Here is a 27,449-nt window from a genome sequence, read left to right as displayed (position 1 = left end):
TTCTTTGCTGGGAGTTTGCAACCCTATTAGTTAGGTTGCTTAATATTTCTGCTAAGTACTCTTTAAAATACCAGAATAGGAAGGATGGAGTAGGTTTAACTTTATTAGTTTGATCAGTATTGATGAGCTTTAGTGTTGTTGTTTATTTAAACTTGAGTATGAACGTATACAAAATGCAGCAAGATATAAAAAAAAAAAACAAAAACAGTTTTATTGATTAAAAAAAACCCACTATATCGGATTCATATCGGTATCGGCAGATATCAAAATTTATGATATCGGTATCGGACATAAAAAAGTGGTATCGTGCCATCTCTAATATTTACCTTAAAAAAATATCACAGCATGCTCTGAATTTATAGCCAGGAGTCGCAGACAGGGTGAGATGTCTGAGCCAGGCCTAGTTTCCTGTGTAAGACTAGAATGCGAGAAAAAGGGAGTAATGTTACAATAAGTGTTATACATTTCAGTGAGCCTCTAAAGATTTGTACAAAAGACTCAATTTCTAGATCTTAACAAAGCCAAGCACTGGAAAGAAGAGTCAGGGCTAACAGCCAGAGATAAAAATAGCGTGTAAAATATCATCAAAATTAAGAGGGATGTTAATTAACACCTGGTTGTCTGTGAAGTTTTAGCTGCTGCTCACAGTCTTTTTAAAGAAGCCATTATCCCATATCACAGGCTGGGATCTGCAGAATTTCTACACATTTGCTTTAAAGATGAGAGGCGAGACCACATCAGGGTCTCTAGAAAAGTGCTAATTGGAGGCAGAGGCCTCCAAACATCAGGCATCCTGGTCGTAGTTTAAGCAGACAAAGCAAAGGGTGACGGTCCACACAATTTAAAACAGAGCATATCGACTAACAGTTCACACCACGGTCTGTCCGGGCTCAATTGTTTTCTCTGCAATTGTTTGCGTTTAAATCTTAAATTGGTACTGGCTGTAAAGATCCATTAGTTGAGGTCAAGATTTATGATATACAACTGAGGTGTCTTGAGATAGTAACTAGATTATTGGCTGTGTGAGATGAACTACACAAGTCCTACCTTTTTTTTTTTAAAGGGGGAAAAATTTCATTTGTTATGTATTTTTGCTTATATGGGTATAGATATATAAAACAAACAAACAAACAACAAAAAAAAACACACAAAAAAAAACAAAACACAGGTGGGCCCGAGGGTGTGAGCCTCAGTTTTGTAAGGAATAAAAAAAGGCCTTGCCAGGAGGGGGAGACTCCTCTAAGAAAAAGAGCATGTCTGGGAAAACATGCTTACTTTCTCTGTGACATGACTGGTCCTTTATCGGCTCAATCCCCAGTTTTTGGAACACAGTTCATTCCATGATGAACTATATGCACTAAAGTTTTAGCCAAAAAACGTACAGTTTCACACTGAGATCCGACCACCAATGCTCAGCTCTAGACTTCGTCGTGGGAACACACTAACCAATGGGTGACTGCATGCTTCTTTCATACTAGCTTTAAGGAAAAGTTGCTAATTATAAATTATTGATGGTGTTTTCCACAGAATTCGATTGTATTAGCGGCTGAAGTGTGGATGGAAGCACGTGTGTGTTTGCATGTTCTCGGATGGATAAAACATTAAAATACGTGACAAACTATGCACAGATGGCCATCAATACACCAGGACAGCCCGCGCAATAAAAGTGTACGTGTGAAATCCTCAATAATCAGCAGATTATATATTGTATCACTGTTGGAAATAAGCTTTCCTTAACAAACACACAGCTCTGTTCTTTGGCTCTGAACCCTAATGCACCATCAAGACTCTCGGACCAACAGGGAGAGTCCGAAGACTGACTAGAGCCTTCAGGCTTCTGTTGAAATCATCATTTGGACAAAATTAACAGAACAGCAGTATTTGTTAAAGTCTGGCCTTGCCATATTTGGAAGCTTGTTAAGGATCCCCCGGTGTCACAATTAAATGGTTGTTAGAAAAAGAAAAGAAAAAAAAAAAGGTCTGGGTTAATTTTCTGAAGGAGTGTATTTTAAGCCAATACCATAATGGCACCGAGTCAAAGCTGAGCCAGGTAAGCCTGTCAGAAAATATTCTAAATTTGATTATATAATCAAATATTACAAACATTTGCACATTTGACTATGAAAATGAATAAGTGATTGTGGAAAAAAAAAAAAAAGACAGTGCTAACAGTGGATGGTTTTCTGGATTTCCACCATGAAAGTGTTAGACCCACTGGCTATCCACCCACCACACTACATACTGTGTGACAAAGCCATAACAGCTGTTTGGCGGGAGTTTAGGTGCAGTTCTTGCTACTTCAGACACACAGCGACTGATGACAGAACAGTAAATCATTTCATGCACCACGCTCCGGACTGATATCAGCTGAGGACCTTTTTGCCCAGAGAACTTTTATTTGGATTTTTGATATTTTTGCATTCTTTTCCCATAGTAACTCTTTCTGTCATTACATGTGTAATTAACAGTCATGGCGAGCCTTTTAAATACATAAGTAAGTGTAACAGAGCTAGCTTGTGTCTGAAAAAACATTTTAAAAATAAAACTAATTCTCAATGCTTGGCAGCACTTAAGTAAAGCAAAAATCACGAAAGCTCCTGAGCTGGACCCTAACCACAGTCTCCACTAAGAGACACTCTCCAGTATCCAAATGTGGGCTCTGAAACATTTTAGAAGGCCAGTGATCCCTCTCTGCATCCAACAGTAGTGATGACATCAGTGCCAAAGGACACCTGGTGCAAAGCTCACACCGTAGCACAATGACAGAGCATTCATTGCCCATATTGACCCATGTTCTGCTTGTTTGTATAAACAGTTTCTAATAATGTTTTCCTCTTAAATATTTTATTATAAATGTACATCTAAAGCTAAATAACGGTACTTTAAATTTTCACTTATTTACTGTGGTTGTCAGTTGTATATGCAGGTATATGGAGAACACCCTGCTGTGTTTTTTGCCGATTTGCAGTCTGGCACAGCATGCTTCAGCCTCCAGTCCTGTTATTTTCTACAGCTGTTTAAAATTGTACCATCAAAGTCGTGCAGACAACAATCAGCTGAACTACTCTGGTGCTGAACATGCCTACATTTAATTCAGGAGTTATGTGTACAGATGTAAGCTCTCAAAATGATAACAAAAAAATAAATAAAAATTAACAAGCAGATAAAAAAAATGTATAAATGAGTAATTGTTGTCATCTTTGCAGTGTTGGAGCATGCACACTGAACATAAAGCTTTAGGCTGGCGCCTCGCGGCATGTGTTCAGGTCTCTCCACAGAACGGTTAACCTCTGATCATTAGCAGCAGTTTTAGCAATAGACTGAGCCCACTATCTGCACGATCACCTGCAGTCAGGCTCCTTTGGAGGAAGGTGAAGTTTATAAAGCCCAGCCGGGTGACGCCCACACAGAGAGCTCAGGAAACTCAACTATTTAGTTATGAAACGGCAGCTTCAGTGGGTTTTTTTTTTTTTTTTCCAGAGGAGGATTAGGCCTTCATTAATGCATTAATGGATCAGCGCTGCACTGAGGGCCTGAAAATATCCAAGTAAGCACAACAATCTCATCCCTGGCTGATACTAAAAAGCATCAGCAGCAGTGTGTGTCCATGTTTGTGTAATTGTATGCACACTTTAGACAAATGTTGTGCACTGGGCTTGTGTCACACTAGGACGAAGAGATTCTAAATTTAAGCAGTTTTGTTGTAAGAACTCAAAATGGTCCAAACAGGACCATTTTAACAAGAACCTTATATTTCAGCTAGGCAAGTGAAACCCTTCAATAACCCATTAATGTGGTACTTTGACACAAGTAGGCCTAATCATTTTGTCAGCAAAGTTTTTGCCATTGGACTTCAAGCCTGCCTGGGTTTAGCTCATGCATCCAAGAAGTTTAAAAACGGAAAAAAGGAACAAGCAAATGTTATTACCTAGTACTGTCCATCTTTACCATCTGTCCACTTATTCCCACTAACAGGGCAGCAGACAGGTCTAAAAAACCTTTTCAAAAGTGGTTCAAGGTACCAGAATTTCTGTTTGTCCCTCTGGAGCTATTAATTTGAAAAACCTAATCTGTCACATATATTTGCAAAATTTAAGTTAAGTTAATACAGAATGTCTACCTCAGGATCTACTGCAGAGATTTTACAAATGTATAACAAAAAATGAGCTTCTTGTATAATAATTTGTAAATTTGTTTAGTGCTAAAGTGTTTTATTCTTTGCACTCGTTTTTTGCACTGCATTCAGACAGAGTTAAAAAAAAAAAGAGAAAAATAAAAACCATAAAGCAAATATACTTCAGCAGCACTGTGTTGTTGTTGTTGTTTTGGCTTCTAGATGAGTGCACACTTGCTTTTTTTAGGAAAATAGAAATCCCTCCCAAAGGAATTGAGCTAAAGTGTATAACAGGTAAGACGGAATAACAATACGACACAAACTTCGAGTCTGGCTGTGTTGCTGCCAGCTTCTCCAGATGGACTGTACTTGGCTGTTATTTGATCATAGATGTTTACTTTAACTTTTTTTGAGCATTTTAAGCTAATTCAGGATCTGAATTCATTAACTAAGCTGTGCTTCTCTGTCCTTCTTTCTCCCTGCAGGTAAGGGATTTCAAACTTGCCAGACTCTGCTGACAATAGCCAAAACTTTACCCACCAAAGTTTTCCTGCAAAGGAAAACTGAGTCAAACTGTGAATGTGAGGATGTTGTCATAGCACAGAAGTGTAACCATCTCCCAGATAAAGCTGTCTCTGTATCGACAATGACTCAAAGAAGAATTTCCGCCTGGAAATTGTGAGACAGAACAGAGAGCAGCTGCTTTCTTCACTTCTGCCTTATTATTCTCATCCATAGAAGGAAGCTTGCCTTGCATTTTTATTGCTTGCTGTACCATCTTCCTTATTATCCTTATAGTGTTTGTAAAGCACTTTTGCTTCTGCCCAAGAAAGTTTTATATGCAGCAAATTAAGTTTACATTTCATGCATGTACGTGTGTTTCTGTTTGTGTGAACTGCTGCAGGAAATTAACAGGAAAGTTGAGTTTGCACTGTGGATATTTACCAACAGTAATTGAATAGAAACCCGCTTTCTGTTTTAACAGACAGTACCGCTGTGTTTGTAAGGGTAAGCCTGGTTAGTCTTCATTGTTGAATGCATTTCTAACATCCATTGGTTTTATTGTCGATTCTATGGATTCTTCAAATTCTGTCACCTGAACATGAAGCCTGGATTAATCTTTGAAAAGTTTCAGGAGTCTGCAACCTTTTCCTTTTTGCATCTGTTCTATGGAAACTCAAAGCTAAAATTTTACCCAAACAGTTTTTTCATTCAGTGGGTAGGCAGTAATTTTTCAATGTCAGGACTCAGGTATTAGTTTTTTCACACTGAAGATTTTAGGTTGTTTGCCTCACCCAACTCATTTCCAGCTCTATATTTTTATTCTTGAGCCATTTTATAATAGCTTTACGCGATTCAAAATTCACAATAATCCTTATTTATGTTATACCATGAAGTCACAGAGAGCCTTAGTGCATCTTTTGTCTGAAAAACCGCCGTTTTGCTCCCATCTCTTTAAAGCTCTGCTCCCTAGGAGCCTTTTTTCTGACTGGCTGCCCTTCGCCTGACTTCCATTAACAGCTTTTAAGCCACACCTCATCTAAGGAACAGCCAGTCCAATAAATTTCTTGATGCATGCTCAATCATCCAGGTAAGAAAAGTCAGTTCTGTTCATCTGAACTTAGCGTTTCCAGTTGGAGAACTACGTCCAGATAAAAAAAAGTCAGTTTTTATAGGCAGGACAATTATTCATTAATTAGCAATTTTTCAAGCAAAAAAAAAATATTCAGAGTTGTTAAATTGTGCTGCTCTTAAATTTGAATATCTTTTGGGTATCTTTTCTTTACTGAACTAAAGATACCTGAAGTTTTTATTCCACACGGACCTGTTATGATTATATCCAGCTCTATGTTTAATTCTTGAATTTTACTAGCATAGAGCCGGGTCCTTCACCAAACAAAATAATCACTGTAAAAATATTATTTTTTTACTATTCATTCTTACCCCCATGAGAAACAGAAAAAAAGGAAAAACCCACAAAATATCAACTTTCATAAAGGCTTAAAAAATTTAATCAAGAAAGTAAACTGTTAATGGCAACTCCAGCTTTATTGTACCCTGGTTAAAGAGCTGCTTTGAACTGTCCTACTGTAAACAGAGATTCACATTAAATAAACTCATTTTTTACCTTTCAAGTCCACATTAATTGCTCATTTTCTCCTAGCTGTCAGCTTCAAATAATTAAAACAGACAACAATAGGGATGCAACCCATACAGCCTCAAAGAATAACTAGTGCAGTGGTTCTTAACCTTGTTGGAGGTACCGAACCCCACCAGTTTCATATGCGCATTCACTGAACCCCTCTTTAGTGAAAAATAAAATATGATTTTTTTTCAAATTCAAGACATAGATATGCTTTTTATTGGTGCACAAAATGAGCCGTGCATGTCACGGTGGAGGCTCTGCTGAACCCCTGAGACCGACTCACCGAACCCCTAGGGTTCGATCGAACCCAGGTTAAGAACCACTGAACTAGTGCAAAACGCCCTGCAGAGGACTCCTTAAACAACAACAAATAAGCTGGCGAGCAGACTTTGGTATATGTGCAGCTGTAAAACACTTCTTGTATCCAATTTCGCCTCATGGCACGGGCTGCAACCAATCAGAAGAGAGTGACAATGAAGCGAGTTGCCTGCAGTGAACACAAGCAGCAGGTGGTATATAAGTGTGCGTGTGGCAGGCAGCATGTCCGCCTCTTAGCCAGGTAATGGAGACATCATGTGGCCATGCATGGCTGACCACTCACAGCTCAGCAGAGAGGAACTCAGAGGGCAGAGAACGTGGACACTTACACTCGGCCGTTTCCTTCCTAAACGATTTCACATATCTGCACTGTTGAACAACTATATATTTGAGTAAATGGGTGTCAGTATCACTCTGACTACAGGCTACTGCTTAGAGTAACAAGCTGACATTCGGAGTATAGCACACAAGTGTAGTTTTTCATTTAGCAAGAACACAAGTAAATCAATCAATCAATCAATCAATCAATCAATCAAAATTTATTTATATAGCACATTTTTAAGACCGAAGTACACCAAAGTGCTTTCCAGTAAAATCGCAGTACGAATAAAATCACAATAAAATATAAATTACAAATATGAACTTGAAGTGTTGGAGCTTTAGAAAAGACTAACTTCATGTTTCAGTTCATTTTGGTAATTAACTAAATTTACAGTTAAGCTATAAATGATTAAGTAGGCATTAAAAAAAAGAATAAATAACACCTAACACCTGACAAGTCAAAAGAAACACTGAAAAACCATCTTAAGCACAAAGATTCTTTTATAATAAACACTGGAAGCCAAAACTGTCATTTAAGATCAATTTCAAATGATTACTTAAAACATGTAACAATGACACGTAAAAACATTGTAATGTAATATGTGTTTATACGCCAGATAAAGAAGCTAGATTTTTTTCACGATTAGACAAATAAAGTGAGGTAAATAATGTCCACTCAGGAGTGAGTTCAGCACAAAAATCATCTGTGGAAACTGACCAAAAACCCACTGCAGTTATTTGTGTGCTACAGTAAATGGTGCATAGAATTATTTGAGCATTTGGCTCATCCCTTTATGATATAAAAACTGAAACATTTGACCCATTCACCAATGAGCCCAAACAAATTTCTTTCAATCTATTTTTTCTGCTTCTTGCATAGCCTTCATTGTTATTTTAGTGTGGTTGTTGTGTATTTTGAAGGGAGTGCACAGAATGAAATGCCTTTCCCAAACTTCCCTGGGAGCCCTGTGTGAGCCCTGAATAAGGTTCCAGTGTAAGAAGCTAATTATAATACACAGCAGCGTAGTATTGGGCTCCCGTCCAGGCAGCCTTCATGGACTCAGCCCAATTCAGTACAACCATTCACCTCATACAATCCAGTGCCTGGGAGAGAGTTATCTCACCGCCAGACTTTTCACCTCGCGGCGCTCCAGCAGACCTGCTGCCACTACACCTGAGGAATCAAATAAAGCTGTGAGCCGCACTCTGAAATCCACTTTCAAAGTTCGGGGCAGTCTATGCAGGGATTTAGGGACCGTTTTTGTCCTGATATTATGATGTTTTATTTTTTAAAAATCCATTTCCCAACATGAGCTCTGTTATGCAACCTTGCAAAGATTTGGCATCAAAATAAAATACTGATGAAGTGGCCATGAAATTTAAGGATTTTATTTCAATTCAAACGATATGTAACACAAATGGTGAAAATTGTTGGTTTCTTTCATAAAAGAGATAGTATACGTAGAAATAGTGCTTTGAAACAAATACAAAAACATGCATTTTTATACTGCTTCCAAATCCAAGGTACAGCAGCATCATTAGATTTTACCTTGAATCCCTTAATCTTTCACAAAACAGAGCAAATCACACAAGGGCCTGAGCGGTCTCTCTACTCTGACTTTACCATAACACATAAACCATCAGAGTTGCTCTTTAAATATTATCTCTGGAGGTTTCAGCACCTGATCTCGGTGTTCACTGAAAGTTCAGTTCAATGAACGGCCAACCTGAGCTGATACGAGTCTCTGTACCTTCTAGGTGCCTCAGTAGGCTGTTGCCTTTAAGAGGTGGTGATGTTACGGTCGTATGAAGACGCACAAGTAAAAGTTTCATTATCAATGTTGTGTTAAGCTTTGTAAGATGTTCCTATAATGTATTTTGGCCTAAAGTTTAATCTCTTTCCACAGCACAGTACACTGGGTGTCTAAACCTAGCAGTGTGGACCACCTTCCCTAACCAGAATGTGAAAATGAAAGCAAACACCAAGAAAAACTGTTTTTCATGACTGAGATAGGGCTGCTTATGAATTTTACATTTTCATTATGATTTTAACTTTTATTGACTATGAAAACAAAATGAAAAAGCTACTTTGGGCTGCTCCCTGTTTCACAGGTGGCTGTCACAGTGGGTTGTGCCGCATGTTTGGTTTGGCAGACTTTTCACACCAGATGCCCTTAATGATGCAACCACAAAGGTGTCTCCTCCCAGGATCAAAATCAGAGGCAAACACGTACTGTACACCACCACACTATAGAGCCACTAATAACAATTAAAACAAAATAATGAGGGTAACATTATTCCTCTATTTTATTCTTGTTAAATAAATCAACACAGCTCTTTCCTTTATAGCGATGCATTTTTCCCTGCCTTTATAGTCCGTTGTGGATCTATACGCAGTCACATGCAAATGACAGATGATTGGTTGATCCTATTATAGGAACAAAGCATTTCAAAATGATGCCAAACATGCGAGGAAGAAGAAGAGCCCTAACAAACTAAACAAACAGAAAGACCTGTAAAGTAGGAAAGTGGCGAGTTCAGAGAGGTTATGACTTCAAAAGCATCAGCACAGTCTGCTGCATTTACCATCTTACGGTAAAATTGAGGTCACGCACAAAAATCCTACTAAATTTGAAGACATGGAAACTGTAATGTTGATTTCAAAGTGCAAACTCATATATAGTTTAGTTCAGCGTGAGCCATGATGACTAGTTTAGTTTATTAAGATCTGCCATTAGAGACAGCAGTGCAGTAGCTATTCTTCTTCCAAATGATGCAAAGGAGAGTCAACAAGCTTTACATTTTGCTGGTCTCCTGAGGTACAAGAGTCCATTGCCATCTGTGGCCCTGCACACACAGACTTCCAACACTGACAGCAGGAAACCAGCAGTTAGTTTTGTAAGATGAACTTTAAAAGTAAAAAAAACAAAAACTTTTTTTTTTTTATTGTATACAATTTTCTGTACCTTTGGGGAAAAAAAATTTCTTTTCTTGTTATTATAAATGTAAACAACAACAACAATAACAACTAGGGACTCAAATACCTTTTTTTGTTTGTTTGTTTTTTACATTTCAGAGCTAGGACAGGAATTTATTTATTTTTTTTATAAATAAAGGAGCTGTACCAAAGCCGAGCAGAACATAAATGAATCATAACTGTGAATCATGCAAAGCCACTGTAGTGGAGTCTAAGAATAAACACTTGTAACTGAAAATTAGCATAATAGGTCCATTCACTTTAAAGTGATTTTTCACATATAAAGAGCATTTTGAGATTCAACCAGCTTGCTGTGGCTGTACTTTCCACCAGCTGGGCCATCAGAACAGCCTGAAACAGTCCTGAGCCCTGAGCCAAACCTACTCACTGTCAGGCCCTAAATACACTATGAAAAACACAAAGAAAGTTGAGCTTTTATGTTCTCAACAGTGAAGATGAAAGCTTGAGCCCTGGCAGCTTTTGAGGGCCATGATGCAATTCCCGTACTGGATAACGCTCAGGTGAAGCTGTGGGAGAGTCTCCTCTGAAGTAGTTCAGTCCACTGATGGCTTTCATTAGTGTGCCTCTTGACTCCACCTCATCACACTCACAGCTTACATACCTATTCACAGCTTTCCTGCTGTGTGAAATAAAAGAAGCGAAGAAATGAGAGGGGGAAATAAAAAAATATAAAAAAAATAAAAAAATAAAAAAAAATAAATAAAAAAAAATCACCCATCCTAACAGCATCAGATGACCTCAGCTTTAACTTCATATACACCAATAAGTGTTTTTATTTTCTTCCAGTTTAAACCTGGTTTAATGAGTTGATTTAAAGTTCAGCAGCAAGTAATTTCAAAAGTCTGACTTGAGTAAAAAAAGCTCTATGATGCTACCAAAAGATGAGAGATATCACTCAGGGTTAGCAAAGAGATGAAATGTAAGCTCTCATCAGCCTGACAGTCGAAGCCATCTTATAGTATAAACCCTGAGACAGTCCTTACCTCGAGATGTAAGCACTGAAGTGGTTATATTAAGCCACACAGAAAAACAACCTGCAAATAAGTTATTTGGACAGTTTTGTTGTTTCAATTGTCAGGTTTTAATCTGATCACCAAATATTTACATTCCTTCGTTAGTTTGATCTGGTTTTTTATAACAAACTCAGGCCACACTAAGCAAAATACTAAATTTCACATGAGAGTTTCAGATTTTCCTAATAGCTGCAGACCCCTACCGCAGTGGTCCTTGATATCATTAAAATGCTTCTTCAGAAAGTTGTCTCTCTTGTGGCCTGATGGATTTCAACTCCACTATTGTGGATCACAGCTTGAGATGGTAGTTCTTCTACAAAACCCACTGTGAGCAACATGGTCGCTCTAAACAGAACCTACAGCTCACCAGGGCTACAGAGCGGAATAATGACTATTTGTCAGCTAGAAGAAAAGACAGCGTGCTTCCAAAAAGTAGAGACTCTTACTTTATCCACTTGTTAAGTCTGACATTATTATTCATTTCAGATTCAAATGATCCAGTTCCCAAAAGCAAACAGACACTGAGACCACCGGGAGCTAACTCTTTCAGCTCATGTAACTGTTCTCCCAACAGTTACAAGAAAATCTCATATCAACATAGACATGAAAAAAATGATTTACAAGCATCAACAGAGTCTGGGGTAGTTATCTGGTTTCTAAAGCTTCCATTAAAGAATAAATAAATAAAAAGGAGCAGTGCTATAACTTTGGATGTGTAGAAAGATGGAAAACTAAATACCAGCAATGTCTGGAGGTAAAGTCGAGCTTATTTTGGCTAGCAAAAAGACTTATAGGCATGCTAATATAAATATATTAGCACAGCAACGTACAGCTGGACAATAAAAACATTAAAATAATTATCGTGAAAAAAGTTCCTCTATCGCAATATAAAACATCAATATAAAGTTGACAGAGATCCATACTTTCACAGACAACATGAACAGCCAGTGACAATGGTAATAGCACCCCACAGACCAGTCATGTGGCTGCAATAGAGTTACAGCGATGTCAGGTTAGGTTGATACACAGAGCATAGCCAGCAGCATCACATGTGCTAATGTGTGGGCTGCTACACACTAGTATGTAAGGATTTTACGTAGGAAGAAAAAAAAAAAGACAAAATGAAAACTAAAGCAACAGCGCTAGCACCCCAACACACAGCCCAAGTCTGAAAAGACGAGGACACTGTCGCCTTTTGACCTAATTTGGAAGTGTGGGGATATTCTAGTTATTTAAAACCCAACAAAGGAACAGAGCAGAATACACATTAAACTGTGTCAAAACCATGTTTTCACAAAAACAGGTAACACACCCTGAGAAGCCATGATAACAGTAAGGACTGTCGAAAAATTATGGATTTACGCAGCTAACAAACTCAGCCACCTGGCGTGGCTTTGTTAGGTGAAAATATTCATTATGAGGATGAGAGCTCATCCAATGCGCTAGGCTTAAGGAACGAGAAATAGGATCATTAGGTCATCACTTATTAAACAGAAGTCATTTAGGATGCGAACAGCATTCGCCATCTTTCATGCGCACTCTCATCCACACGTGTATGCACCCCTGCTATCACCACAAGTAGAAAGCAGTTCTGTGGTAAACACTGGACTCCAGTCAATTCAATATTGTCTGCTCTATTACTGAACTTGGGTTGGGATCAGAGCCAAAAAACTACCGTAGATATCAATAGCATTAATTACATTTGTGGTGATAAAAAAATTTAATTTCATCCAAACCATCTGAGTCTACTTCAGATATTTACGTGCCAAAAATACAGACAGCATATTTGAGAGTCTGAGTGGACCACTGAGACAAAACAAACTCTCCACTGACATCACACTAGTGACATTTCCTTTTTCTTTCCTTTAACAGAATAGAAACTCAGCATGTTTCTAGATATGAGAGCTGTGCATCTACAGTGAGATGCACGTCTCTCTTAATCAGCCCAGATTTTCCCAGAAAGTTTTCCAGTATCCTTTGTTGCTCACATCGTTTACTGGACAGCAAAATGATATGCAGTCAAACATGTCACATTCATTCCAAAGAAAACTGTAAAGTTCAATTATTTTGGCACGATACGCTTCAATTTAACATTATTTTCAGTTTAATTGCCCTAATTGGGTGTCATAGCTACCAACCTGAATTATATTAGGAAAAATAGACACCAACAGTCTAGTCAACAGATAATTGATAGTATTTCCTGCTGACTGATTGAATGATGACAAAAAGTATCTACAGAAATAAAGTCACAGCATATTTCTTTGGTCCTCATGCTGTGTTTAGGGATCATTGGCTGCTGATGTCTTGATGATAGATAAAAGGGCTAGTTTCAGCTCAATGTGCCAGTGTCACCCTGAAATCCATTTTTATGCTTATCCAGTGTATAAGCTCTGTCCTTCATCTGCAGGAAGCTGGATGAACGCGAATGCACAGAGGAGAAAGTGAAGACCATCCTTTCATGCTGTGTGCAAAGTACCCTGCTTCTATGCGCCTTTTTCCAGCAAACCTCAAACAAGCAGTGGCTCAAGTCCATCTCTTTCAAACGGTCTAGAGACTCATTGGCAACTGCCTGGCAACCACTGGTCGCTAGGAATAAATGAGTATCCAACTAAACCAGCTACTCGCTAAGAGGTAGCTAAAGTGTGACGAGAATGACGCAAACCAGAAACGGAAATTCGCTTTGACAGTAAAAGCATTTAGTTGAAACATGCTGCTTTCAGGGGTAAGGCACAGCGTTTACTGTGAAGGCGAACATTGTTCTTGCCAAATCTGGAAACCAACTATCCTCCATCCTAGTCCTGTATCCCTGGGAGGCTTCCATCACCCCTGATTCAGCACAGTAACTGGAGTTTGTGTGGAAGAACTGGAGACTACAGCCTGGTTAGTGCAGGTAATGCACTGGGATGCGTATAGCTTGTTAGGACTGGTACAAATCCTAGTTCTTTGCAGGGTTGATTGGTTGTTATAAAATATATGTCAGACTTTGATTGGGACTGGCAACCCAGCATTCACAACTGACCCCCTACATGTTACTGTGAGTACCTTTGACCATTATAATCAATGCATTATTTCCAGCAGCCTGTAAACACATCAGAACTGAATTTGAGCCTGACAGCTGATCAGGAAGCTGCACCAGTGCCAAAATGTAATACAGTATACATTAATGTCTGTGCAAGTTCAGCATACAGAGATTAAAAAATTCATAAGTTTACTAATGCATCTTCATTTATAAATTAGACAGCACTAAGGCAGCACACAAACTCCTAAAGTGAGACTGGTTCATGTGTTGCTGACTCTGAAAGATCAATTAATCAATATTTTTACATTAGAAATTACATAGAAAACCCAATAAATGTGACAGGAGTTGTTTCAAGTGATTAAGTGACAGATTTATTAGTAACCTTGCAGTTATTCTGAGTACTATTGTTTTGGCTCTCCCATCTCATACTGCACTGTTTTATTTCCAGCAGAAACAGGGATTTAAAATGATGCTCACCTCCCCCACCCATCTTCACAGCAATCATATCAGGTATTGGCAGTCTTACAGGGTGATGTTAGGACAATCAGACTATGAAGAACAGTTTTTCCCTCACAGACTTACATTGTATTTGTGACAGCGGATATTATACAAAAAAAAAAAAAAAAGTTTGTCACCCTTCCCCAAAGAGACTCTGGACTTCTCCCAAAGTCAAATCACTAGAGTGGCAATAACAATATTTCATTATCTGTGGATCAAGGTTATAAAAATAAATGAGCAGAAATACCAGGAAAATGCAAAGACGTCTTCAATTAGGTGGCATGGACTCTTTGCATCAACTATACACTAATCATGGTAACAAGCACAATAGCCTCTCTCTTAAAAATGCATTTTGAGTCAGGAAATATCCGATGTGTACACACACATAGGCACAGATGAAGTGAAAATTGGTACATTTGCTTTTCTAAGTGAACTCTCAAACAATCTTGTTCATGTTTCTTCTCCTGCAATCATTGTATTAGCAAAATATTTCATGACCAATAAAAAGCTAAACAACATAATCATCTGTTACATGAAGCTCAAGCAGTACTGTCAGCAGCTGGAGTCCAAGTTGGTGGAGATGGAGCATGTCTGACCAGAGTACATTATCTTTCCTTCAGAAGTACTTGCTACCTCTGTGGCAGAAACTTGGCCACTGAGCCAGGACAAAAGTAATTTCTAAGATCATCATTGCTAATTTATAGGTCAATACTGGTGGAAGACTGGGTTTTTGTCACTATAAAAAGACAATGGATACAATGAATTTTTGTATTTCTCATAGGCAAGTCATCTTTGAAAAAATTAAAGAGATTTGTGATATTTGGCCACATACAAATGTCGCATACAAAATTCTCTGTAAAAGATTGACAAGTATTATACTTAAAAGTCTGAACTCTTCAACATTTCACTCTTTATCCACAGCTTCCAGTTGCTTTGTGCTGTTGAAAACATGTCAGTTTTGCACATCTGGGTGCATCATCTCCCTGTGCCCTTCTTTTTTCTTTTCCCTTTTAAAAGATCTGATATGTTCAGCCCTTCCTCACCTTTTTTTTTTTTACTGCCCATCTTTTCCTTTTCACTACTTTCGGTGGAACATTGATTTTTATTGCTGCTGCACAACCTTTTACTGCTCCAGGTTTAATGGTTTTCCACAAGTGGTAGCATCCATCTATACATTCATTTATTGCTATTCAGAGACTATGACATCGAGTCACTACTTTAAAAAAGTTAAACTGTTAAATATTGACTATAATTCAGGCCAAAATACCAGCCAGCAGTTAAATAGCCCACCACCAATTGTTCCAACTCCAGAGATGTACTGCTTGGGCTAGCTGGTTAGTGGAACTTTCAAAATAAAAGTAAGAGACTTGTCCACTTGAAAACTGGCCACTCATGCAAAGTAGAAATAAAATTAGCAACCAGACATAGTTTAGTCACAGTGAGCTGCTGAATAGCACCACACAAGTTCATAGTCACAACCACAACACACATTAAATAGTTAAATAGCAAATGAAGAAATACTTCAAGAGAGGTCTGGCTTTTGATGCATGTCATTGAGGAATTGAGTGTAAATGTAAGCTAACAGGGCTGTGATCAAAGTCCATGCAGGGTTTGGTAAACAAGTTCTGGTGCTGGCAGAAATAAACTGACTGGCAGCTACCACAATTCAAACATCCAGAGTGCTGCAGGGTTTCTGTTTTCAGAGCACATCAAACAGCTCAGGAGAAGAGATGTCCTCAGGGACTCTCGAAAAAAAGTTAAAAAAAAAAAAAAAAAAAAAAGTCTCAGATGATGAGATATTCATTTCACCCTAGCAAAACCAAAGAGATGCCGGCTCCAACTGGATTCTGTCATCATCAGGGCTCTAAAGCAAGGTTACTTTCTGAGGTTTGTAATGCAGGATGAGCCGGGCTCTCTAGCTTGGTGAAATGAGGGCGAAGGATGAGCTGAAATAAGAGAAGATGGAGCTGATGGTGGTAGGAAAGTCTCTACTCAGGTTTCACAGTTTTACCTCAACAGCTCTGTTCAGTTACAGAGAGCAAGAAGCCTCTGCAGACCAGCCAATACATGAGAGCAGACCGGAGTCTGAAGATCAATGCTGGCAGCAGGTCGAGAGAACAATATGCTGATGTAATTTTCATTAAATGTTAGTTTCAATTCATAATTTATGTGATTACATGTGTCCAGCATTGCAAAGCTTCTCTGTCATAAGAAATAAAGAAAATGAAGTTTTAATCTTAATCTCAGGCATTGGCTGTCCTTTAAAAGGACAAATGGGTTTGTGCGGATCTGACAAATTTACAAATATCAGGACAAAAACGAAAAGAAAAACAGTTTGAATTACAGAAGCCATACTACTACTACTAGCCAAATATTGAGTTATCCGTCTCTAAAAACAGGCTGAATCTGTGGCCTCCACTGTAATAATGCATTATTAAAGAACATCAAATCTTATTGCTCCCATCTCCATTATTTATGTTTGATTTTTGATTATGTTTTCATTATTAGATATTTCTTGAACTGCAGCATCACAGATGCATCTTATATGTAAGATTCCTTTCAGTCATGGACTTATGGTCCAGAATACTGACAGGTCGACGATGTTGTGGTCTTTCAGCTCAGTTTGATGAACTCTTGATGGTGGCTGGCGATGCCAATTCTTCTTCTGCTCTGTAACTCTGCAGCTCACTGAGGCTACAGAAGAACAAGGACTACCGCCCCGTAGTCCAACAGTGGAGTTGAAGTTCCCCCACTGGAGAAGAAAGTAAGAGGAACTTGTTATTGCCGCTATTTACCGTCATAAAATACAATCTATTTCTGTGATAAACTCTAAATTTACTGTTTGACTGCGAGTTTTAAACATCACCATTATTGGTGGAAAAATGTATAATCTCATCTCAATAATGCACAGTCAATTTATGAACATATTTTTCAGGTTAAAAGGATTAATTCCCCACTCTTCAACAAAAACGAGAAGCTTGTAGCTTAAAGAGATGCAGAGATATTTCACTATTGATATGCACCAGTGAGATTCCCACAAGATGTAAGCAAAGTATGACCTTCACTGCTAGATTTCTTTGTGTATTTTTACAAAGGGTGACTAAGGTATATGGGAAATCTAAATGTCATACAGTTAGCATCCAAATATTATGTCACATTTAACCTCTGATCTCACTTTGACATTTTGTATCTGCTTTTCAAGTTGACCCCAAAACACATTTCTTATCTTTAAAGACATTACTGTCAAGAGAAAGAGAATGAGATGAATGAAATATAGTGTAGTACAATATTAAATAATATAAAATAAACGACTACAGCCTTAAAAAAGTTATAAGAATTAGTAAAACAATGCTACCTTGAAGCTAGTCATTATACAACAGTTCCCAGTGAATACTTAATAGCGGTTTTGGCCTAATCACCACATTTTTTAGCAAGTTAATCCACCATTTCTCATTCATACATGTAGTTATTAAATAAGTGTGGCAGGTCTGTCTGGGTTGAGATCTTCTAACAGCAAATACTTTCATGAGGCTGGTTTCCATGGAGAGCTTTAGCTTCCCGCGATCATCTAAATGTGTTTTCAAAGCCTTTCCATGCTAAAAAAAATAAAGGCATGCTCAGTATATGTTATTCATGAAAATGGAAGATCAACAGGGAATATAAAACATCCTGAGATATTCACTTAGTGCAGGCAGCTCTGCTATAAAGACACTGTGTGCTACTGCAGGGAGGGCAAATCAAAAGGACAGCATCACTGCCATCCCCTGCATGTACTGCAGAACCTGAAGTGACCCACAACAGCTGGGGATAGCTAAAAAAAAAAAAAAAAAAAAAAAAAAAAAAACATACCATGTGATGGTGCTCCAGAGCTAATGTCACAACCGACACGTTGGGAAAAGACCGTGAAGTGATTTTAGACAGCTGCACAGCTGGGATGTCCAGCATGCAGTCCACCAAAAACGTCCAATCCCGTCCACTGGATGACTTTGTAAAAAAAAAAAAAAAGGAGGGCGTGCATTTTTAACTTTTACCTGTATTTTGTCCTTAACAATCGATTACGCCCATGGAGTCTGAATTCCTCATTTCATTTGAGCGAGATGAATCTGGATCATTGTTCATTTTATAGTCTTTTTCATAACAAAGTTATCATGGCCTGTCATTGGCCTGTCATTCACCACTACATAAGTAAGAGATTTACTGGCAGTACTACATTTGAGAAAAAAAAAGTTTTAATAATAGATAATGTTCTCTGTTATTTAATGCTTTAAGTGATGAGTCCAGAGATTTTTCTGAGTGGTTAGGCCAGAGAAGCCAAGCCAATGGGTTTCCTTTGATTTACTACAATAGCAATTCTACATAATGTGCAACAAAAATATCAGTGACGTAACATTTCTTCTCTTGATTGGCATAAGAACTAGGAAGTCATTCAAAACAGTTACCAACTTGTCCCATCCTAATCTGTTAACTTCTCAGTTAATAAAAGTATCAAGGAAAAAAAATTAAAGCTCATGACACTTATGGTGGAAAAATAAACACTGCATGGTTTTGTTTTTTATGTCAGACACAATGAGTTTGTGCTGATCTGAAGTCAACCTCAGCACCACTGGTCACCACAGCTTCAAATAAACTCTTAGTATTCACTGTTTGTGTATTCCTTACATACAGCACAGGACAACTCTAATTGAAATCAAAATATCACACACACACTTGATCCTCATTTACAAGAGCAGTGTTGCATCCTCGTCAACACTTTTAGCTGCACCCCATCCCAAGGAGGCTGAGCTCCAAGGTTAGGCTCTGGTTACCGTTTCTATTTACCTTCCTTGGGATTGGAGAAGCCAGTTGCTTCGAGCAGTGCTCTGCTCACCGAGTACAACCCCCCCATCTGAAACCTGAACCTGTGACGTGTGCGCGTGTGTGTGTGTATTTATCAGGTTCAGGCAAATGCATGGAATGCAAATGCAGGGGAGCAGTAATAGTACAGAGCTCCTCTTTGTTCCCAAACACTAATATTTCCATGTTTTAAGCTGCTGACTGTCCATTACAGCAGAGGTAAGGACCAGAAGATCCCAATTTCTCTTCCCCGTTGCCTTTCAAGCAGTAAAACCTGAGGAGGAGAGGATCTGTTGCTGTTCCATACCAACTTGCTTTCATTTGAGCCTCAAACTGTCATTTAAAACAGCAGCAGCTTCAGAAGTGACTGTTAAGTCATAATCAGCTGGTTCAATCTGGCACAGACATGTGACAGAGTAATATAATTAAACATCGATTAGGCATGAGGGTTTTTTAAGTTACTTTACATCTGGTAAAAAGGCTTATTTTTGGCCTCTGAATCCAATGACTCTGATTCACTTGTTATAAGAACGGTCCAAGACTCCAAGCCTCCCCCACAGCTAAAAATTCACTCCACACAGTGCATGACTTCAGTCTCGGATTATTTTCTTGGGTGGGTGTGGGCAATTCTTAAGAACTCTGAATTTTGAATTTTTCTTATCTTAATTTGATATGCATTTGTGAAGATGTGATGACAAATGTACCAAGAATCAAGAGTCCTTGGTTATGACTCTAAAGGTTAATAATTTACAAGTTGGGCAAAGCCCAAACTCAGGCAAAATAACCCACCCACAACTTTAAGCGTTCTTGCTAACATACAGATATTTTTGAAAAATCCAGACAAACCAAACCAAGTCAACCTCCTTAGTGGATGTAAAATAAGAAAAGGGTTGGGTGACAAAGCAAAAAAAAATACCATCACCACTAATATAAAAATATAATTTCTCTCAGGTTTAAAGGCAGAGTTTTGGAAGATTCCTGTATGATTCTTTGCTGCTGTGTTGCCTGCTGCTCTGCTCTATGTGACCACAACTCTGTCTGTGGGTTTGTTTGATTACCTGTACCAGGTACACCTTAGGAACCTGAAGGTTTGTATCTATATCAGATATCATGATGCCATCATGTTGCCTAGCAACCACCTAGGAACAGGCTACAATTACCCATTTTTAGCATATAAATATGGTGTGTTTTTATATTTTATTTTGCTTTACTTTTCTCAGTTTGATTAAGCGATGGTTCCCTGGTGTACTGGTTAATACATTCACTTTACATCAAAAGATCCCTTCTTTCAGACCTGGAAGAGAACAAGCCTCAGGGTCTGTGACACTAGCTTGTGTCTCCTAGTGCCAGGCCCTACCTTGGATAAATGGAATATCAGCTCTTCTAGCCAACAAAATATGTCAACTGTCTACAATAATAACATGAATTCTACACAAACCTTGAGCCAACACCAGTTTTAATAATTTTTAAAATGTCTCTTCTTGGACACAAATCTAAACTGTACAAATTCCCTGAATGTGATTAAAATTCAGATTAGAACTTCACCGTTTACATAGACATATAAATATAATGTGCAGTTTCATTCATTAAGCATTTTAATACAATGAATCAATTTGTCTAACTTTCTGGGAAGAGTAGAAGTTGTGATGTCTGATATAAATACACACTGGATTTGTCTTGATTTCTCATTTTATCTCCACCTTGTTGTGTTCCCCAGGTTTCAATTTCTCCCCTCTCGCAATGGTCCCCATTTCAACTTTAACCAGTATCAAAGCAGCACAATACATAAGATGCCATCTTCACATTCTGTTGATAGTTTTAGTTAATTTCTGAATGATTTACACTCTTTTTAAACAAAGGGCATTTTTAGTACTGCTATAATTTGTTTATCATTCAGCCCTATACAAATCTAAACATTAGTATTAGTAACAGTTAGTATTTTTAGTATTAGTATTTAGTAGTTAGTATTTTTCTGTAACTAACACAAAAAACATCAAGTAACCCATGAAATGTGAACATACAAAAAAAAAAAGAAAAAAAAAAAAAGATAAAAGTTGTTATCCAAAGGTTTGACCGGCTCAGCCTACTTGATATCTGCCTGTATGCAGCCAATTAACTAAAATGAATTTCACACCTGAATGTCACAAAGCTTCAACTACTGCCATGGTAAATCCAAATCCTTATTCAATTCTTTTTTGTGTGAAACGTCTTTTGTCAAAAGCTTTGGTGCTGCTTGGCATTGTTTGCCTGAGAACTCTACTGAACCTCGCAGATTCAAAAGATACTCCCAATACTGGTATCTGTTGTTTTGATGATGATCTTGTAGCATCCTGTCTAAAATTGGGCACACACTTAACAACTGTCAGGCTAATTATACATGTGAATAAGACATGATCACTGGCAAATGGCCCAGGTCTCTTCCAGTCAGACTGAGCCAGTGTTTGGAGTCAGCAGATAGCCATGTAGTGTGACACACACACACACACACACACACACACACACACACACACACACACACACACACACACACACACACACACACACACACACACACACACACACACGTTGTATTATTTCCACCTATAAATATTTTTTTTCCCAGAAGTTAAAAAAAATGCCAACAAAGACCAGCAGAAAGCGGAGAGAAGAAATGTGAGTTTTTTGATGGTTTTTCAGGTTGTGAATAGAACAAAAACTTCTAAATGGGGAAAAAGTAATGGAGGGAAAAATACCTTGGCAGATGTAAAGAAAGAAACATTAGTAAACGTTCGGCAAGGTTAATGGCAAGGTTCGCCAAAAACGCCGGGCACGTCAACCATTTTTACACACCAACAATCACAGCTGCAGCTATTTATAGCGTGAAGAATTAATCCTCCAATTAATAATTAAACAGTTATAAGATGCCTGGCACAATTTAACACACACAATGAATTATTTACAAGGCATGAATGGTACATTGTACATATTAATATTAATGTCTGAATAGGAAAGAATTCTCATTTTGCATTTGAACATGACACATCAGATTTCCAAAAAATGAGGACATTTTCTCTAAGGAATGCCTGTGGTTTTAATGATTTTTTTTAATCAGTTTTAAATAAAATATAAACAAACTAAAGTTCCCTAACTGAGACATTTCAAAAACAATGGCTACATAAACTCTTTTCCGCATGTCAAATCTTTTCCTCATTAAACAAACATGGTCCAGGGTGTGTTCAAATGACCACAAGGCGATGGCAATGATTACACAGCCAGTGTAGTCTCACCCAGTCCTTCTCCTTGTAACCTGAACATCCTCATTACAGCTGCAGAGGCTGCAGAGCTCTGAGCCTTTATTCTCAACAACCATGATGAAATTATTTGACTTATTATTATCAGTCCTTTGAGACGAGAAAGATCTTTGTTGCTTTTACTCTTATGGCAGCAGGACTATGGTGATTTATTTTATGTCCATGTATCTTCACATTGCCTACATATATTTTATTCAAACCTTAAAATAGGGTTGCTCAATTAATCGAATTTTAATCTAAATTACGATCTGGGCTTTCAACGATCACCTCCCTCGTGCTTTACTCTCACGCTGCTCCGTGTTGCAAATCGAGCGCACCTCTCTGCATTTCGAACACGCATCACAACAATTAAGAGGACCCGAGGGAAGCTCGGAAAGCTAAGCAGAAGTTATTTGGAGAGGAGAGTGACTGCCGTTGGTTGAAAAGAGAGGTAAAAAAAAAAAAAAAAAAAAAAAAAAAAACTTCAGTGGTGTGGAAACATTACGGGTTCGCGGAGTCAGACGTGGATCAAGTAGACAGTGTGTAAACTTTGCTGCGGTGTCGTAGCTGCACCACAGAGCAACACTGCAAAGTTCACTAAACATAGATGTTTACATTTTTCATTTATTTCTTATATTGCAAACACTTGCACTGTTTGCAGGAGTATTTGCACACTATTTTATATTCTTTTTTGACAATCTTTAAAGCCATTATTCAATACATTGTTATTGTTAAATAAATATCGTCAAATAATCGAGATCTCAATTTCAGTGAAAATAATCGTGATTATCATTTTTGCCATAATCGAGCAGCCCTACCTTAAAACTCACTATAGTACATTGTATGCTTGTGTTGGACAGGCCACTTTGTCATTTTATAGACCAAACTGCTGGTAGTAGTAGGAATGTTTTCCCAGGAAATTTTATGCAGTCTTTTAAGTATAAAATAACTGTAACACTAACAACAAGTAGAGTAATTTAACTTTATAACTTGAGAAGCGCTGCAAAACACTGCCACAAAATAAAACAATGTTTTTTGTTTTTGTTTTTTTACCTTGAATGTTTTATTTTCGTTCAAGTCTTTGTAACCAGCTGCTTAAATCGCTGCTTTTCCACCACATAACCATATCAGTAATTTCCATCATATTGTTTACTTTTGGGCTGCAGAACGGTTTTTTTGAATATCTTCCAAAGCACTGTGCTTTGGTGGAGTTTGCTGAAGGTACTAAATCTTTATCAGAGGCTGAGATTTGCCTCCAGCTCTGAGGCTTGCTGAGGCTTGTCTTGTTGTTGTGTGCACTTGGATATGTAAACACATGGCATTGCGATAGCAATGATATTGTGAAATATTCCACTCCAAAAAATTATACATGGATGACATGAAATGGCACAGCCCAGTCACACAGTGTATGACAAGAACTTTTATTGTGAAAAGACGGAACAAGGAGCCCTTTCGCACACTCCTAGAACAAATCTTATTTTGGGTATGGGCCGTTTTTCAAAATGCACACATGTGTGTACTTCTGTACTTATGAAATGTAATAAGTAGCAACCCCAGTACAGTTCCAATTCAAAATTGCTGAAAATGCCCAGATGTGTTCTTGCTCCGCCCACTCTATCGAGGGTACATTAATCATGACTTGTGTGTGCTTGGTGCAGCCAAGTACCCCAGAATTCATTTCATCTGAAACTCAAAAGCGGCAATAGTGGAGGACAGCGGCCAAAACTGTAAGTAAAATTTAAAATATTACTGTCTTTGATGAATTAAACAAACTTTTAAAATGTTTTTAGGCATGAAGCTGACCACTCATTCAAGGATCATTATACCTGGCAGAAAATCTGAGTCCTGGCACATCATTTTCAAAACCCTTTTGCCACTCAGTGAAAGTTAAACACTAGATATAATTCACTCATATGATTTCTAACTGTTGATGTTTGGTTTATTTCAGTGTTTTACTTGTTTCTGAGAAAATTGGTTTGTTCCCTAAAGTAGAAATGTGCTGTACTTATTGTAACGGCAGCTTTTCCTGAATTAAAACGAACATTAAAAATATTTTAATCCAGGAGGAAAGTATGAGCCTTTTCTCTGGAAGCAGAAACATCTGGGCCAGCATGTTTATGCTGTTCATGGAGACAGATGTCAAGCTATGAAACGATAAACCATAAATGATCAAATTATGTTTTTAATATTTACTCAACTCTATTCTAAACGCCAGCTGTCTGTTGTAAGTTGTGAGAGTCTACCAGAATAAAAATGAAATCATTCTAGCATCTGAACAGTTTGTCTTTGTTCAATAAACAGTGTGAAACAGATCATATGAATCACTAATAATAATCATGAAGACTAAAAGCAGTGAGGTTGCTCTGAGTGCTCAGAGTAGAAAAGTGCCATATAACAACCAGTCCACTTCCCATTTCAGTAACATGTGCATACATGTGCCATATAAATTACATTTTAAATCTAGAGGTTCTGACTACTATCATATTAGTCTTGTTTTAAGATCTAAAGAACAGTCGCCTCATTCACCCATTCACACTTTCTTCTATGCTTTTTCTTAGTGAGTGCTTTCTATCTAACATTCACATTCCAATGGATGCATCGGAAAGCAACTTTGGGTTAGCATCCTACCCAAGGATATTTGGCACGCCAACTTGGAGTAACCAGGGATCAAACCACCAACCATGCGATTAGTAGATGACCTGCTTCACCTCCTGAGCTACAGCCAACGACAAGTGTTTACTGCAATTTTTCTAAATTAAGCTATTTTCTAAATCTTTCTATATTATTTCACCTTGATGGCTTTTTTATGCTTATTGTTCTTCTTCAAAGAAATCTAGTAATTAAGCATATCATGGGCAATTTCCACCGTAAATATTAATCCGTGAAATTAAGGGGGAATGGGCGTAAAAACATAGCCAAGGTGGGGGGAATAGGCTCCAGCCCTCCCGCTACCCTAAAAAGGATACGCGGAAGAGAATGGATGGATGGATGGATTGGAGTAAAAACATGGAGATGAGTTGGGCTGAGCTGAGATGTCATGTGATCAGATACACTGCCATTCCACTTGTCCTCTGGAAGTACTGGAAGTACTAGCAAAGTACACAAGTACAAACTTGCGTACTTCGGTATTGAGATACAGTCATGCACTGAACAGCAATAGCTACAAAGACACAGCAACCACATAAACACAAGCTTGAGTAGCCCACAGACCTGGTCCACACATTTCTGACACTGCCCCCTGGTGACACTGCACAGCTACAACATGTACGTAACAGTCTGTTCTCCTGACAAGGAAGCACATTCAATGGAAAGCAAAGGTTTTCTCCTCTGATGTGGGTGGTAAATAAATGCGCACCTGCTGAAAACTTCCTAGTTTGTCCTGTTGTGGGTTTTTTGTTTGTTACACTAAGAGGGCTCAGTACCACCCAATGACCCCCCCCCCCCCGACACGCCTCTGAGAGTAGCATGAATATTAAGGCTGTTTGTCCAAAAGATCCATATTTCAGCCTTTAGCAGATGGAGTGCTGTATTTACAGCATTACTATGAGGCAGTGCAGCAGACTAAACATGCAGCATTACCAAGGCTGCAAAGTACTGATGCTGTTCAGTGGAAACCTGCAGGGTAATGTGTGATAAATCATGCAGGGTGTAGGTGCATCTGCGCTATGCGGGCCTACCTGTCCTCCTCAAATACTCCAACAAACAGGTGCTCTTTCTCCGCTGGTCAGAGCCACAAATGAACGCCAGCGAAAACTTCATTTGGCATTTACTAGCAGGTAGTACACACGCTACCTACAGGAGAGGGTTTATACCCTGTAGAGGAGTGCTGACAGTTTGTTTTATCTTAAAAGCCACATTCAGGACGGTTCGCGGGTCTCCACGCGCGAGGAAAACTTCCCGTTAAACTGTCCGTCTCGTGAACGAGCAGTTGGTTCAAACACGTTCAAACAAAACACGGAGTCCTGAAGCTGAGCTAAAGCCGGTCTGAAGTTAAACCAGGCACCCGCAGGGCAGCAGCCGACCGCTCATCCCAAAAACTGTCACAAAAAGCGGACACTTACCTCAAACCACTGTCCGCGGACGACCGGGAGGAGGACGGGAGAGGAGAAAGCTCAGCCGGTCAGCGAGTCCAAAGCCTCCGAAAACACTTTGCTGCTGTTGTTTCTGTCCTTTAACTGAATGTAAGTCCCGCTCCGGCGTCACTTTGTATCCGGACGGAAGCTCACAACGTGGAGTGAAGCCGGTGGCGGCGGAAGCAACAACAACAACGGCAGCAGCACCAACGGTCTCCGGCCAGCCTGCTGCCTGTCAGCGTTCAGCGCAGGGAGAGAGAGTGGAGACTGACGCCGCGCATGCGCACGACGATCGCTACTGCAAAAACAGAGATCGTCTAATGAGCGGTTGCAGTCCAGTTTGTCTCTATAAATGGGGTTTGTGCCCTGGTCACACTATCTTTAGAGTACAGTACAGCTTTCAGATTTAGTGACATTCAAGAATTCAAGCAATATTCTTACATTCTGTCCTTTTCTGCCTATGGAAGCAGTCTTACATTTTCAGATCAATAGGACCAGGCAATATAAAAGCTGCAATCCCCCATTAAAAAAGTTTTTAAAAAGCGAAGCAAAACAAAACAAACAAACATTTTGGCATAAAAATCTGTTTGTTGGGACCAGTCTTTTTTCCCCTATATAATATTTTAACCTGCAGAGCAGTCATAATTTTAAGTCATAATTTTAATAAAAGGGGGTAGCATTAAATCTGTTAAAAGTCTAAAAGGTGCACATTTAAAATTCTGTAGTTATGTTATTATATTATATTATATTTCCAAAATGTAAAAACATATGAGAATGTGGGCTTGTTTCTTTTTTAATAATTACACTAATTCTTTAATTATCTTTGTCCCCTTTTTCAACACCTATT

The 27,449-nt window shown here is 38.5% G+C and overlaps 1 protein-coding gene across 2 annotated transcripts in view; it reads right to left on the bottom strand.

Annotated features, from left to right (window-relative positions):
• The window catches only part of LOC147317977 (spermatid perinuclear RNA-binding protein-like), a 99,625-nt gene extending 72,754 nt beyond the window's left edge, over positions 1-26,871 (bottom strand). The window contains exon 1 of one of the 2 annotated variants that reach the window (XM_086315408.1): positions 26,591-26,871. The gene's annotated coding sequence lies outside the window, so the exon portion shown is untranslated. The remainder of the gene's footprint in view (positions 1-26,590) is intronic. The other variant, XM_086315409.1, reaches the window with a different exon arrangement.
• Between the last annotated feature and the right edge of the window lie 578 nt (positions 26,872-27,449).

The sequence above is a fragment of the Aulonocara sp. 'chitande type north' Nkhata Bay genome, linkage group LG12, assembly GCF_057382095.1.
Source record: "Aulonocara sp. 'chitande type north' Nkhata Bay isolate Kocher_YH1m ecotype deep benthic linkage group LG12, A_spYH_male_GT1.1, whole genome shotgun sequence".
Lineage (NCBI taxonomy): Eukaryota > Metazoa > Chordata > Actinopteri > Cichliformes > Cichlidae > Aulonocara > Aulonocara sp. 'chitande type north' Nkhata Bay.
Note: the sequence above shows the minus strand (reverse complement) of the source record. Positions and strands in the feature narration are given on the sequence as shown.